This window comes from Dasypus novemcinctus, chromosome 6, assembly GCF_030445035.2.
Source record: "Dasypus novemcinctus isolate mDasNov1 chromosome 6, mDasNov1.1.hap2, whole genome shotgun sequence".
NCBI classification, from domain to species: Eukaryota; Metazoa; Chordata; class Mammalia; order Cingulata; family Dasypodidae; genus Dasypus; species Dasypus novemcinctus.
In genome coordinates, this window is record NC_080678.1 from 66,278,407 (window position 1) to 66,294,549 (window position 16,143).

Below are 16,143 nucleotides of genomic sequence, written 5' to 3' on the forward strand. Positions count from 1 at the left end.
TCAGGGAGGTGCTAATCCTTAGGTACTTCTGGCCTGCGATTGCCCAGAGGTAAAGCAGCCTCCAGATGTTTGGAATGATCTTCAAGTCAAGAAATACATATGCTGTGGTAAATGACAGTCCAGCCTGCCTACAATGGTGAGGCCCAAGAATATATAAGCAAGGCACAAATAACTTCTTCTACACTCAGTTTCCAAGCCATAAAAATGGGAATAAGACCTACTGTTCAGAGTTGCTGTAAAATGAGCCGCAGTGTACATTATTTGCTTGAAAATCAAAAGACTTCTATGATCTAGTTTCTGATCTTCACCAATAAAGTCAATATCCCCTTGGCAACTACTACACTTCAGTTCCCATCTGTGTAAATAGGTAGACAAATACATATAGATCACATATAGAATATGACAACAAAAGATTAAACATGCAAATGAGTTTGGATTTATGAGAAAGAATAGTACTATGTAAATTCAAACTACTCCATTATCTTTTATATTATTAAAAAAAAAAAAATCTAGGTCTTAGCCTTCTTCCATTTCATGGGAGAAGTTGTTGATATGAATGAATCCTGAGCCCCAGCAACAAATTTCCCAGCTGACCAGCTCTCCTGCTGTCTACCTATGCCTCAGTCCTTGGGCTGCAATGGATATTTGGAAATTTTTTGGAGTTATACCAGGTGTTAAGAAAAGTGTAAGTGAAACAGTGAAGAAGAATAAGAAATAATAGTCTGCTGGAGAAACTATAAAAGCAAGGAAAGTAAGGAAGGAAATCAAAGTGAATAGTTCTTGTGAAGAAGGCAACTCTAAACAGAAGCAACGAAACAAGTAAAAGAGGATCATCCATGATTCAGATTCAGAATCAAAGGAATCAGAAGAGACAGTAAAGGTAAAAATTGCCAAAAAGCAATCAGAAAAAATTGCCATTGTCTTCCAAACCTGGTAAAATTCTACAGCAGGATCCTTTATACACATTTGAGAAACAGATGAAGATGACTTTATGTGTAAGAAGGCAACCTTTAAATCAAAAGAGAATGGAGGGGGGGCAGACCTGGCCCAGTGGTTAGGGTGTCCGTCTACCACATGGGAGGTCCGTGGTTCAAACCCCGGGCCTCCTTGACCCGTGTGGAGCTGGCCCATGTGCAGTGCTGATGCGCGCAAGGAGCACAGTGCTGATGCACGCAAGGAGTGCCCTGCTACGTAGGGGAGGCCCACACACAAGGAGTGCACCCCTGAAGGAGAGCTGCCTAGCACGAAAGAAAGTGCAGCCTGCCCAGGAATGGTGCCACACACACGGAGAGCTGACACAGTAAGATGACGCAACAAAAAGAAACACAGATTACCGTGCCTCTGACAACAGAGGTGGACAAAGAAGACGCAGCAAATAGACATATAGAGAACAGACAACTGGGGTGAAGGGGCAAGGGGAGAGAAATAAATAAATAAATAAATCTTTAAAAAAGAGAGAGAGAGAGAATAGAGGATCTGCAAAGAAAAATCCTTGAGCATCAAACATGAAAAAGAATGAAGACCAAGAAAAGATCAAGAAAATAAGCCTTTATCACCAGTAAAACTTACATGCATTTCAGTGCTTGATTATTTTGGAACTGAAGTGTTCAAAGATCAGGTAAGAAGACAGTAGCAAACAAAAGAAAAGAGCCTTCACAAAATACAGATGATTCCAGATTAAATGACAAAGTCATTGCCAAGCAATTGTGACTTGATGAAGATGCAGAGTTAGAGAGACAACTGCATAAGGATGAAGAATTTCCCAGAAAGTTAGCCATGTTGGATGAAGAATGAAGGACTAAAAATGCTCAAAAGGACCCAGATGAGAAAGAAATTATTTCATCTGTCCAAGCCAAATTAAGTAAAACAGAACACTTTTCGGATACGAGAACTGCAGTCCTAAGAAGCAAACTAAATGCGAAGTTTCAAAAGAAACTCAGCAACATTTCAAGTCATCGTTTCACAAAATAGGAGAACCCTCTTCACCAAAGGCCAGTTTTACATTGGCATTTTGAAATAAAAAGAGAGAAAGAGAGTTCTCATAAAGAAACAGAGCCTGTGGTCCCCCCCAAAAAAAATTTTATTGAATTGAAAGGAGAGAAAAAAACTCCTAAGAAAACCAAAAGTTTTTATATTAGCCAGGGTTCTCTAGGGAAACAGAATCAACAAAAGATATCTGTCAATAGTAAGAGATTTTATCAGAGTCTCTCGCAATGGTGGCAATGGACAAGTCCAGGTTCCACAAGCAGGCTGCAATCAGTAGCTCCAATAAAGTCCAATGAAGGTCCTTGATGAGTTCAAGGAAATGTTGACTGTCCAAAGATGAGCTGGGAAATTCTCTCTCAATGATGGAATGAATCACTTTCCCTTTTAAGGCATTCAACTGATTAGATAAAGCATCACACACTGCTGATGGCAATCTCCCTGACTGATGCAATCCTAATCAGCTATCTATGATTTACTACTGCAGTAAAGTCAATGGTGACTAAAGTACATAAATACCCTTGTATTACAATTAGCCCCGTGCTTGCTTGACGGAACAACAGGGCACAATTACCTGGCCAGACACATTAGCCTAACCATCACAGTTCTCCAGTTTAAAAAGAGTATACGAGTCCTGAAGATTCTGAAAAGAAATGCACTAATTATCAAGTTTATCAAAGCTACCTAAATCAGGAGAGTCCCAAAGTTCTGGGCTCTAAAGAAATACCAATGGGAGCTGAAAATTGCTTAGAAGGCCTTACTTTCGTAATCACAGGAGTACTGAAGTCCATTGAACAAGATGAGGCAAAGTCTCTAGTTGAGCATTATGGGGGAAAAGTAATCAGAAATGTCCGCAAGAAAACAAACTACTTGGTCATGAGTCATGTTAGTGGACAGTCCATGAGTGATAAGGCAGCACCCTTGTGGACAAAAATTATTGATGAAGATGGCTTATTGAGTCTAATTCAAACTATGTCAGGCAAGAAATGCAAGGATGAAATAGCAGTGGAAGATGAGACAAAAAAAGAAAAATCCAAATTGTAGAGATTACCTCAAAAATGACCCCCCCAAAAAAGAAAAACCGGTCCAAATAAGAAGGAATCAGAAATCTAAAAAGAGCAAGCTGACTTCAAAAAGGGACACCTCTATCAAGCCAATGAAATTGGGAACTAGTACGTTTTGGAGAGGTCTAGACTTTCAGGAACAAGTGGCCAAGAAGAAAACTGGTGACAGGAGGGCAAGGAATTTAGCTGATGACAGGAGTGAAAAACATGCAGAAAGTTTGCTCTGGCTGGATAAATATAAGCCATCATCACTCAAGACCATATCTGGACAACAAGGTGACGAGAGCTGTGCTAACAAACTCCTACACTGGCCCCCAAACTGGCACAAGAGTTTGTCTGAACATAAAAACCACACAAAGTTTGGTAAATTTGCCAACGAGAATGATGGCTCTAGTTTTAGAGCTGCATTGCTTTCAGGCCCTCTAGGTGTTAGCAAAACAACAGTGTCTCTGGCCTGTCAGGAATTGTGATATAGCTATATTGAACTGAATGCAAGTGACACTCAGAGTAAAAACAGTTTGAATGAGATTGTTGCTGAATCACTGAATTATGCCAGCATCAAAGGTTTTTACTGAGAGGAGGGGGCAAGATGGCGGCTGAGTGAACATCCCTGTTAGGGTCTTCTGCAGGGAATCGGCTGGGCGGCGTTGGAGACTCTTTGGGACCGGATTGTTTCAGGATTTTTGCTGGTCCGGAGGTGTCTGGACATCGATTTGGAGGGAAGGTAACAGAGAGGATTCGTCTGTGAAATATACACGGAGATCCCAGCTACCTGTAGAGGATTCCCTCCTTGGGTAGGCGGAGACGAGGCATCTAGCCCCGCTCGGTGGGGCTGAGCCAGGCCGGGCCGCAGCGGCGGACGCCGGAGCCGGGCCAGGCTGCGCCGGCGGCGAGCGGGGCCGGGCGGGGCCGAGCCAGGCCGAGCCGGGCCGCGGTAGCGTTTGGAGCCGGGCGAGGCCGGTTCGGGCCGCGGCTGCGGGCCGCGGTAGCGTTTGGAGCCGGGCGGGGCCGGTTCGGGCCGCGGCTGCGGGCCGCGGTAGCGTTTGGAGCCGGGCGGGGCCGGTTCGGGCCCCGGCTGCGGGCCGCGGTAGCCTTTGGAGCCGGGCGGGGCCGGTTCAGGCCCCGGCTGCGGGCCGCAGTAGCGTTTGGAGCCGGGCGGGGCCGGGTCAGGCCGCGGCGGGTACCGAGCTGGGCAGGGCCGGTCCAGGCCGCGGTGGCGGGAGGTGGACGCCGGAGCCGGCTGGGCCGCTGTAGCGAGCGGAGCTGGGCGGAGCCAGGCCAGGCCAAGGCGGCGTGAGGAGCCGGGCAGAGCCGGTCCAAGCCTCCGCGGCGGGCAGAGCCGGGCCTGCGGAGGGGTTTCTGTTTTTTTGTGGTTTTTTTTGTTTTTGTTTTTGTTTTTGTTTTTGTTTTTTTTAATTTATTTTACTTAATTTTTTTTTTTTTTTTTTTTTTTTTTTGAGCACCTGCAGTACTGGGGAGTTCGTGGGCCCTGGGCGGCCTATTGGGGGTTTGTGGGAAGGGAGGTGCTTGCAGACCCATTTGGGCAGACAGACGGGGTTTTTAGGGCAAAGCGGGGGGAAGTTGTTGTTTTAGATACTGTTGCAATTGTGACACGTGTGTACCTGTATCTCTCTTCTCCCTATCCGTTCCCCACCGTTTGCCCATCCTCTTTTTCTTTCTTCCTTTCTTCTTGCCTTTCTTTTTTCTTTATTATAATTAGTTTTTTTTTTTTTTCGGTTTTCTCTTTCCCTCTTGTCCCTCATCTTCCACTTATTTTTACTTTAATTCAAGTATACAATAGGTGCTACAGGGAACACCTCACATTTGCTGGGTTTTCCCATCCTCCACTGCCTCATTTCTGTGTGAACTGATTTAGGCTACCTACACTATCCCCCTTCCCCTGCATCTTGATATCCACTATCATCTACTGTCTCTCCTATATTCCACCCCCCACCTCCCGTTCTTTGATCCACAAAGTGTCTAACTCTTAATTTCTAATACCTTTGTTCTGTTTTCTGTCTATTATCCACTCTTGAAACTATTACCTTTCTTTTCTTTTTCCCTCTCTCATGAAAACAATAGCTGTGTAGTTCATACCATATTCCTCCCAAATTCAGTCATCTACTTCATAAAAGGTACTCTACCTACAGCTATAACTCTATACAATCTACATGAATCTAACCTCCATCCTTCCAGATCTCATATTCTTGCTTTATTAACATACATCACCAATACAACTTTACACTTTTCCCTTGCTTACACAATTGCCTTTCCCCAACACTAATACTTTCCTCTAAAGTGAACTTAACCAACAACAAGTAACTAGAATAAGAAGAAAAAAGTGACAAAGAGAAGATATAACACCTGTGCAAAAATAACAACTAATTAACCTCCAAGAGCAGATAAAGAAGCTAAGGAACTGATTAAATTCGTCAAAATAAAGAGATGACCAGAAAGCAACAAAAATCTACGAACCAAACCAATAATCAGGAAAACATGGCTGAATCCAATCAACAAACCAATAATCACGAAGGGGAGCAAAACTTGGCACAAGCAATGAAAGATCTCAGATCATTTATCACCGACAAATTTGATGCAGTAATGAAAGAGGTTAACAACATGAAGACATCACTTGGAGGGGAAATTGCAGACATACGCAAAAACATAACAGATATGATGGGAATGAACACCACATTTCAAGAAATCAAAAATACACTTGCAGCAAATATCAGCAGACTAGAAGAGACAGAGCAGAGAATTAGTGATGTGGAAGACAGTACATCAGAAATCAAACAGATAGTAGAAGGGGTCAATAAGAAGATAGAAAAAATCCAATTAGGATTTAGGGACCTGAATGACAATGCAAAACGCTCAAACATACGTATTATAGGCATTCCAGAAGGTGAAGAGAAGGGAAAGGGGTCAGAAAGAGTGTTGCAGGAAATAATGGCTGAAAACTTCCCAAATCTACTGAAAGAGACAGATGTACATATCCAAGAAGCACAGCGCACTCCACAAGTCATAAACCCCAACAGGCCCACCCCAAGACGTATACTTGTCAAATTATCCAATGCTCAAGACAAAGAGAAAATCCTAAAAGCAGCAAGAGAAAAGAAAACCATCACATACAAGGGAAGCTCAATTAGATTAAGTGCTGATTTCTCTTCTGAAACCATGGAGGCAAGAAAACAGTGGTATGATATAGTCAAGGTACTAAGGGAAAGAAATTTCCAACCAAGAATACTTTATCCAGCTAAACTAGCATTCAAATATGATGGAGAGTTCAAAATATTTACAGACAAACAGAAACTGAAAGAGTATACCAACAAGAAACCGCCCCTTCAAGAAATTCTAAAGGGAGTGCTGCAGGAAGAAAGGAAAAAACAGGAAAGGCAAAGTTGGAGGAGAGTATAAGACCAACAACAACAACAAAAAAGACAAAAAAAAATATACAAACAAAATATGACAAACACAAATCCAATCAAAGTATGGCTAACACAAATAATTCCTTGATAGTAATAACACTGAATGTCAATGGATTAAACTCACCTATCAAAAGATTCAGACTGGGACATTGGATAAGGAAATATGACCCATCCATATGCTGTCTACAAGAGACACATCTTAGACCCAGAGACGCATGGAGATTGAAAGAGAAAGGCTGGAAAACAATCATACAAGCTAACAATAACCAAAAAAAGGCAGGAGTAGCTATATTAATATCAGACAAAATAGACTTTAAATGTGAAACAATTGTGAGAGACAAAGAAGGATACTACATTTTAGTCCAAGGGAAAATCTGTCAAGAAGATCGAACAATCATAAATATCTATGCCCCTAACAAGGGTGCCTCTAAATACGTCAGGCAAACGCTGGAAAAACTAAGTGAAAGAATAGATACATCTACAATTATAGTGGGGGATTTTAATACACCACTATCAACTCTGGACAGAACATCTCAAAAGAGAATCACCAAAGAAACAAAACATCTGAATAGTATATTAGAGGAGCTCGATCTAATAGACATATATAGATCGCTACACCCAAACACAGCAGGATATACATTTTTCTCAAGCGCACATGGATCATTCTCCAAGATAGATCATATGCTAGGCCACAAAGAAAGGCTGAACGAATTCAGAAAGATTGAAATCATGCAAAATATTATCTCTGACCACAGTGGAGTCAAGCTGTAGATTTGCAAGGGAAAGAAGCCCAGATTTCACACCACGATTTGGAAATTAAACAACACACTCTTAGAAAAACAGTGGGTCAAAGAGGAAATCTCAAAAGAAATCAATGACTACCTTGAAACAAATGATAATGATAACACAACATACCAAAATTTATGGGATGCAGCAAAAGCAGTACTGAGAGGGAAGTTTATAGCCATAAATTCATATATCAAAAAAGAAGAAAGAGCAAAAATTGAAGAACTAACTGCACATTTGAAGGAATTAGAAAAACAACAACAAAGTAACCCAACAGGAAGAAGAAGGAAGGAAATAACAAAGATAAGAGCAGAACTAAACGAAATAGAAAATAAGAAAGCACTTGAACAGATAAACAAGACCAAGAGCTGGTTTTTTGAGAAGATTAACAAAATTGACAAACCTTTAGCAACACTAACAAAGAAAAAAAGAGAGAAGATGCAAATACACAAAATAAGAAATGAGAAAGGCGATATCACCACTGACCCCACAGAAATAAAGACTATCATAAGAGGATATTTTGAAAAACTATATTCCAACAAAAATGACAATCTAGAGGAAATGGACAAATTCCTAGAAACACATAAACAGCCCATATTGACAGGGGAGGAAATTGATGATCTTAACAAACCAATCACAAGCAGAGAGATAGAATCAGTTATTGAAAATCTCCCAACTAAGAAGAGCCCAGGGCCAGATGGCTTCACAGGTGAATTCTACAAAACATTCCGGAAAGAACTGACACCAATCCTGCTGAAACTATTCCAAACCATCGAAACAGAAAGAACATTACCCAACTCCTTCTATGATGCCAACATTACCCTAGTACCAAAGCCAAACAAAGACATCACAAGAAAGGAAAATTACAGACCAATTTCTCTAATGAACCTAGACGCAAAAATACTTAACAAAATACTTGCTAATCGTATTCAACAACACATTAAACGAATTATACACCATGACCAAGTGGGATTCATCCCAGGTATGCAAGGATGGTTCAACATAAGAAAATCAATCAACGTAATACACCATATAAACAGATTGAAGGAAAAAAATCACATGATTATATCTATTGATGCAGAAAAAGCATTTGACAAAATACAGCACCCTTTCTTGATAAAAACACTCCAAATGATTGGAATACAAGGAAATTTTTTGAACATGATAAAGAGTATATATGAAAAACCTAAAGCCAATATTGTTTACAATGGAGAAATCCTAGACTCCTTCCCTCTAAACTCAGGAACAAGACAAGGATGCCCACTGTCGCCGCTCCTATTTAACATTGTCTTAGAAGTACTTGCTCGAGCACTGAGGCAAGAACCAGAAATAAAAGGCATTCAAATTGGAAAGGAAGAAGTCAAAATTTCATTATTTGCAGATGACATGATCCTATACATAGAAAACCCTGAGAGATCTACAACGAAGATTCTAGAACTCATAAATGAGTTTAGTAAAGTCGCAGGTTATAAGATCAATGCGCAAAAATCAGTAGCATTTCTGTACACCAATAATGAGCAAGATCAGGAGGAAATCAAGAAACAAATACCATTCACAATAGTAAATAAAAAAATCAAATACTTAGGAATAAATTTAACTAAAGAGGTAAAGAACTTATACACTGAGAACTATACAAGATTGTTCAAGGAAATCAAAGAAGACCTAAATAAATGGAAGACTATTCCTTGTTCATGGATAGGAAGACGGAACATTATTAAGATGTCTATCCTACCAAAATTGATCTACACATTCAATGCAATCCCAATAAAAATCAATGCAGCCTTCTTTAAGGAACTAGAAAAACTAACTATGAAATTTATTTGGAAAGGAAAGAGACCCCGAATAGCCAAAGACATACTGAAAAAGAAAAACGAAATTGGAGGAATCACACTACCTGACTTCAAAACATACTATAAAGCTACGGTGGTGAAAACAGCATGGTATTGGCATAAGGAGAGACATATAGACCAATGGAATCGAATTGAAAGCTCTGATATAGAACCTCACATATACAACCACATAATATTCGATAAAGCCACCAAACCCTCTCAACTGGGAGAGAGTGGCCTATTCAACAAATGGTGTCTGGAGAACTGGATAGCCATATGTAGAAGAATGAAAGAGGATTACCATCTCACACCTTATACAAAGATCAACTCAAGATGGATCAAAGACCTAAATATAAGAGCCAAGACCATAAAAACCTTAGAAAGCAGTGTAGGGAAACATCTACAGGACCTTGTAATAGGTAATGGATTTATGAATATCTCACCAAAAGCACGAGCAGCAAAAGAACTAATAGATAAATGGGACTTCCTCAAAATTAAAGCCTTCTGCACCTCAAAGGAGTTTGTCAAGAAAGTAAAAAGGGAGCCCACACAGTGGGAGAAAATATTTGGCAATCATATATCTTATAAGAAACTTATAACTTGCATATATAAAGAACTCCTATATCTTGAAAATAAAAAGATAAACAACCCATTTAAAAAATGGGAAAAAGACTTAAACAGACACTTCTCCGAAGAAGAAATACAAATGGCAAGAAAGCACATGAAAAAATGTTCCAAATCTCTAGCTATCAGGGAAATGCAAATCAAAACCACAATGAGATACCATCTTACACCCATAAGATTGGCAGCTATGAAAAAAACAGAAGAATACAAGTGCTGGAGAGGATGTGAAGGAAGGGGAACACTCATCCACTGCTGGTGGGAATGCAGAAGGATCCAACCATTCTGGAGAACAGTATGGCGGTTTCTCAAAAAACTAGCCATAGATCTGCCATATGACCCAGCAATTCCACTGCTGGGAACTGAAAACAAGAACACAAACCAATATATGTACACCAATGTTCATAGCAGCATTGTTCACTATTGCCAAAAGTTGGAATCAACCCAAATGCCCATCAACAGACGAGTGGATCAATAAAATGTGGTATATACACACAATGGAATACTACTCGGCTGTAAGAACAAACACACTACAAACACATGTGATAACATGGATGAATCTTGAGAACCTTACGTTGAGTGAAGCAACCCAGACATTGAAGGACAAATACTACATGACCTCAATGATATGAAATAAACAAGCTGCCCTAGATAGCAAGAGACTGAACGATAGGCTTGCAGAAAATCGGAGGGTGGAGGAAGGATATGAGCCGATGTCTGCAGGGGTGGAATTTAAGATGAGATGGTGGTAAGTATGAACACAAAGAAGAGATAAAAGGGGGGCAAGGGGTTGCCTTTGGTTGGGGCTTTGCGGGTTTGAGGGTGGCTGGGGAGGGACGGATGGGTAACGTTGCCCAAAAGTGGGGGGAGGGAGGGGTAGCATACGAACCAGGAGAGGGTCAGGTGTTGGTGGAGAGTAAAATGCCGAGAAAATCATATCAAAATATAATAAAGCGGGTTACCTGTTTAGAATGCTCGGAGGTGAGGGTCTGATGCAGGACGGGCTCCTGGGGAATGTCTAAATGCTCATTCTGCCAGAGTGGGTGACACCATGGGGTAGAAACCCAAGTAGTGAGAGTGGGGGTGGACCCACATCCTGGGGAGGACTAATGCCATCCAATAGAGGGAACTGTATCCCTCGAGAGAAAGGGTGGCTCCCAGGGCATTGGGGCAGTTGAGCAAGTTAGGCCCTGAACACTATTCCATCTATCTCTGGAAGTGGCTCCTCAGGAAACGGAGGTTGGCTATCACTGAGGGCACCAAGATGGAAGGGAAAATGGACGTTAAATGTGTGGAACCAAAGTAAATGGGGGGTAAGAGAGGAGTTTCTTGAGAGTACACAAAGATGGATATAAAACATGTAATATTACACCATAACATATAGGAGATGACAGACTGATAATGTAAACCATAATGTAAAACATAGGATAACTAAAAATGTAAAGAACTGTGTATCCTAAAGTATGCACCATAATGTAAGCACAGATGTCACCTTGTTAGAAAGCTAATGTCTCAGACTCTGTACATCACTTTAAGTAAATATGATATGAATAGGGCGTAAGAGTATCACTGTGGAAGGGAAAAGGTTTTCTGGTGGATGTGTGGGAGTGCTGTATATTATATATACATTGCTGTGGTCTAGGACTCCTGTGAAGAAAAGCTGAATAATTAGGGGGGGGGGGGGGGAAAAAAAAAAGAAAAAAATAGGATGTGGAATTTTTTCAAGTCAACATTCTTTATCTAAGTTCTTTATCTAACTTTATCCAAGTTCTTTATCTATCCTTTAAACTCATCGCTATATGCCATTCCCTAGTAAGGGACCAAAACATTATATTAGGCTTCAAATTTCGGGGAGTTCTGGATCACAGAGTGTTTCAACAATGGCAATGGAGGGATACTGGTATGGGATACCAATGACAGGTGATATATGACTGACAGGGAGCTGTACAGAACATATGTCCAGGGTGCATGGTAATGTTTGGATATACTCATAGTGGCAACAATTAAAAACCACAGTAGGGGGGGTACTGGGTTCCTGGCCAGTGGTGCTCTGTCGTGGTCCCTAGGGGAGCAGCGACAGTCTCCCAGGTACAGTGGTGGGGACCGGGAGGGAGTGAGGGTTCAACAGTGAGCCCCAGATGCTAATGACTATGCTTGTGAGCTGATAAACCCAAAATAAGAACAAGGCCTAGAGCAACTTTGTGCCTGGGAATTTCCTTCTGTCAGCCTTCATGTTACTCAAATGTGGCCAGTCTCGAAGCCAAACTCAGCATGTAAATGCAATGCCTTCCCCCCAGCGCGGGACATGAAACCTGGGGATGAGCCTCCCTGGCAACGAGGGACCACTATCAACTACCAACTGATGATGCAACTGGAAAATGACCTTATACGGAAGGTTCAATGCGGATCAGCAGAATATCCATGTCTACATAAAATACCATGACTTTAAAATGCTGTTTGACCTAAAGTAAGGGGGAAATGGAAAGGAGAAATGAGTTTATATGGCTACGAGTTTCTAAAAAAGAGTCTGGAGGCTGGCAGAAGGTTTGCCCTCATGCACAACTGAGCAGAGTCAGAGAGACAGATAAAGCAGATACAACCCCCAGATATTGGTTCCTTTGAGGGCTAAAGAGACCCATGGGAGTTATGGTCATGGCCGATGGGGTTAACTACCAGGGCAGATGGCCCCTCTTTGGAAATGGTGTTTATGTGTGATGAATCTGGACTCAGATGGGATCTCCCTTCATAAGACTTTCATGCTAATGTGCTGGAGGTGCAGTTAATGTTGGGGTTTAAGATATATTTAGGGGATTTGAATCTCTGGACTGACAATGTGATAGCCAGGTCCTGAGCCTCAACAGACTCCAGCACCTACAATCTGATCTATTGGACTTACCACACTCAGCTAAGATGGAGTTGAAGAAGGACAACCACCACACCATGGAGCCTAGAGTGATTACAACTGAAAATGGGAGGATTGCATCCAGCATCCAGGTGGAATCTGACCCTCCTCTTGACATAGAGGTGCAATGGACACAACCAATCCAATGTCCACATAGAAGAGGTGGCATTGGATTGGGAAAAGTGGACATAATGGACAAAGGGTATGGGGAAAGGCAGGAAGAGATGAGAGGTGGAGGCGTCTTCGGGACATGGAGGTGCCCTGGATGGTGCTTCAGAGGTAATCACCGGACATTGTAAATCCTCACAGGGCCCACTTGATGGAATAGAGGAGAGTATGGGCCATGATGTGAACCAATGTATATGAGGTGCAGAGGTGCCCAAAGATGTACTTATCAAATCCAATGGATGTGTCATGATGATGGGAACGAGTGTTGTTGGGGGGGGAGAGGGGGGGTGGGGGGGTGGGGTTGAATGGGACCTCACATATATATTTTTAATGTAATATTATTACAAAGTCAATAAAAAATAAAAAAATTAAAAAAAAAAAAAAAAAAAAAAAAGGTTTTTACTGAAGTGGAGTAGCCCATATGGTAAGCACTCAACATGGATGAAATACATGGCATGGCAGGCAGTGAGGACAGGGGAGGAATTCAGGAGTTAATTGGCCTGATAAAACATACAAAAATTTCCATTATTTGTATGTGCAACGATAAAAATCACCCCAAGATTTGCTCTTTGGTTCATTACCATTTTATCTTCCTTTTCAAAGACCTCGAGTTGGACAGTTTAAGAGTGCTAGGATGTCTATTGCATTTAAAGAGGGTTTAAAGATTCCCCCTCCAGCTATGAATGAAATAATTTTGGATATCAAACAGGTTTTACACAATCTGAGTATGTGATGTCCACGAAGTCAGCACTAAACTATGACTAAGCAAGGCTGATTCTAATAGAACCAAAAAGAATATCAAACTGGACCCATTTGATGTTTCACAGAAAGTGTTTGTAGCTGGGGAGGAGACTGCTCATATGTCACTTATGGACAAATCAGATCTCTTTTTTCATGATTATTCAATAGCACCCCTCTTTGTCCAGAAGAACTACATACATGTGAAGCCTGTAGCCACAGGGAGTGAAATGAAGAAACACCTGGTGATCTTAAACAGAGCAGCAGATAGCATATATGACTGTAACTTAGTGGACAGTCAGATCCAGAGTAAGCAAAACTGGAGTCTTCTGCCCACACAGGCCATTTATGCCAGGGTTCTTCCTAGAGAGTTAATGATGGGGTACATGGCCCAGTTTCCCACCTTCCCAAGCATGTTGGAGAAGCACTCATATACAGTTAAACATGATCATATTGTTCAGGACGTAACATTGCATATGAGTCTCAGAACTTACTCTAACAAAAGGAGGATAAAGTAGCTGTCACACATAAGAGATGTACTTGTACAACCCATGCTTCACAAGGTATAGAAGAAATAAAAAATATTGTTGCACTCATGGACACTTATTATTCGATGAAAGAAGACTTTGAGAATATCATGGAAATTAGCAGCTGGTGGGGGCAAACCTGATCCTTTTTCCAAGGTCGAAGCAGCCTTCACAAGAGGTTACAGTTGAGAAAGCCCACCTTATCCCATATTCACTTCAGGTGATAAAGACATACAGATGCAGCACAGGCCCAGCACTGGATTCTGAAAAAGTGAAGAGCTAAATGAAGATAAATAAAATTCCTGATGAGATAGACCAAGATTCTGTGGAAACAGATGCTATGATCAAGAAAAGGCAAAATCATCAAAGCCTTCTAAACCAGGAAAGGATAAGGAATCCAAAAAAGGAAAAGGAAAAAGTGTGAAGAAGCGAAACCATTTTACTGACAGCCACTTTTTACTCACTCTGTTGACCAGTCCAGCTGGTCTAGAGAAAGCCTTATTTTTTTCCAGAGGAACCATATTTGAGCAGTAACAGGATGACCTGGTGGTTCCATTATAAACAAACAGTGGTACAGCTAGAAGGATATAACCAGTAGACTAATGAATACCTCTTATAAAGGTTGATAGGACTGCTTGGGTCTTCTACTGTCCCTTATCAATCTAATTAGATTGTTGTGCTTCAAAATTACTGTATATAATTAAAATGAGAGAGTAAATGTAGGTTTTTGAGTCAGATTTTAGTCATCAATAACATGCCTGGGAACAGTAGTAGATACTGAGTTAACTTTTGTAGGCTTAAGAATTTATCCTAATGGCCTTTCTATATGAAAAATGTTAATTTTTTAAGTAATTATAATGTGGTGAAATTTTGTAAATAAAGTACAAAATAGTCACCACCTAAGAACTGAATATTCTCTATACATTGTCAAATATTTTGCAAAGTGTAAGTTAGGAGTAAAAATACTCCATATGATACCTGCACAAATTCTGCTTGACTTAAGATTGTCATCTTATACAGCAAAATATTTTATTAGTATATTACTTTTATTATTAACTTGCAGGTGACTGTATTTTAAAAGTTTACTGTATTCCTTACTAATCAGTTGTATGAGCCATAACTTTGGCAGTTTAAAAGTAAGAATCCCCACTTTCATTCCCTCTGGGAGTGCTCACCACATTGACCAATTTCATGGAGAGGCCCTTTTGTTACTATATAGTGTGTTTATATTCTGTTACTGTGTATTTCTTATATGTGGCTTGAGCAGGTATTAAATAACCTTCCAAAAGGTTCTGTAAGTTCAACATTACTTGCGTATTTACTTTAACAGCAGACTATCTTATCCTTTGAGGCTCAACACACCAGGTTCAAACCAGTAGGGTATAGGCTAGGTCAGGCTCAGTCTAGTATGGGACAGAATGAACAGTGGTATTTGTTTAGTTTGTCCCCAGGAGATCTGGTTTCTGGTTCTGTTCTGAGATGAATTCCATAGACCCTACTGGAACTTTTGATTGTATATATAACTGTACTTGTTGAGTAGCCCTCAGGCTGTGAAATTAGCCTAGAATTTAGGTACTTAACCAAATTTCTTTTCATCTTGTCAACACATGCTCAGAGTATCTCTGCAAGGTAAAGCTCTTGGGACATTTAATGTATATTTACCCATATGAAAAATGTCATTTCATGCAGATTAAATTCATTACAGAAAAAAAATCTAAGGATACAAATAAAAAATAAACGTAATTGCTAATAGATAAATGCCTCTTTTTGCATATATTTGGAAACATAGTGAATATAGCTCAAGGGGACATTAGAAACCATCTAGTCATTTGCATTCTTTCCAGAGGAGAGATAGGTTCAGAGAGGTTAAATGACTTTTCCACTGTCACACAGGTAATTCATGGCCTAGCAAAGACTGAATCCTGGTTCACTGTCCCTTCTCCTATACCATTCAGCCTTCTGTGCTTTTCACAGGGTTACAGAAGTGAAGCCTATGATTTCCTGGAATTGTTATTTGCTTTAGCACTAACACATGTCAGTTTGGAGAGTTTCACAACCAGCTGCCTTCCTAATTGGCTTCTTATTTCAACCTAAGCTGAA

The 16,143-nt window shown here is 40.7% G+C and overlaps 1 pseudogene; it reads left to right on the forward strand.

Moving 5' to 3' along the window:
• Positions 1 to 637: 637 nt before the first annotated feature.
• Positions 638 to 14,577, forward strand: LOC101443188 (replication factor C subunit 1-like; annotated as a pseudogene).
• Positions 14,578 to 16,143: the final 1,566 nt, after the last annotated feature.